This window comes from Physeter macrocephalus, chromosome 4, assembly GCF_002837175.3.
Source record: "Physeter macrocephalus isolate SW-GA chromosome 4, ASM283717v5, whole genome shotgun sequence".
Lineage (NCBI taxonomy): Eukaryota > Metazoa > Chordata > Mammalia > Artiodactyla > Physeteridae > Physeter > Physeter macrocephalus.
In genome coordinates, this window is record NC_041217.1 from 10,099,082 (window position 1) to 10,100,149 (window position 1,068).

The window sequence follows — 1,068 nt, forward strand, 5'->3', positions numbered from 1 at the left end:
TGGGCTTTTGTTTGTTGGAAGATTTTTAATCACAGTCTCAATTTCAGTGCATGTGATTGGTCTGTTCATATTTTCTATTTCTTCCTGGTTCAGTCTTGGCAGGTTGTGCATTTCTAAGAATTTGTCCAGTTGTTCCAGGTTGTCCATTTTATTGGCCTAGAGTTGCTTGTAGTAATCGCTCATGATCTTTTGTATTTCTGCAGTGTCAGTTGTTACTTCTCCTTTTTCATTTCTAATTCAGTTATCACTTTGTTATTAAGTAGTGTATTATTTAGCCTCCATGTGTTTGTATTTTGTACAGATCTTTTCCTGTAATTGATATCTTGTCTCATAGCATTGTGTTCAGAAGTATACTTGATACAATTTCAGTTTTCTTACATTTACCAAGGCTTGTTTTGTGATCCAAGATATTGTCTATCCTTGAGAATTTTCCATGAGCACTTGTGAAAAGTGTGTATTCTGTTGTTTTTGGATGGAATGTCCTATAAATATCAATTAAATCCATCTTGTTTAATGTATCATTTAAAGCTGTGTTTCCTTATTTATTTTCATTTTGGATGATATGTCCATTGGTGAAAGTGGGGTGTTAAAGTCCTGTACTATGATTGTGTTACCGTTGATTTCCCCTTTTATGGCTGTTCATATTTGCCTTCTGTATTTAGGTGCTCCTATGTTGGGTGCATAAATATTTACAATTGTTATATCTTTTTCGTGGATCGATCCCTTGATCATTATGTCGTGTCCCATCTTGTTTAATGTATCATTTAAAGCTGTGTTTCCTTATTTATTTTCATTTTGGATGATATGTCCATTGGTGAAAGTGGGGTGTTAAAGTCCTGTACTATGATTGTGTTACCGTTGATTTCCCCTTTTATGGCTGTTCATATTTGCCTTCTGTATTTAGGTGCTCCTATGTTGGGTGCATAAATATTTACAATTGTTATATCTTTTTCGTGGATCGATCCCTTGATCATTATGTCGTGTCCTTCTTTGTCTCTTGTAATAGTCTTTATTTTAAAGTCTATTTTGTCTGATATGAGAATTGCTACTCCAGCTTTCTTTTGATTT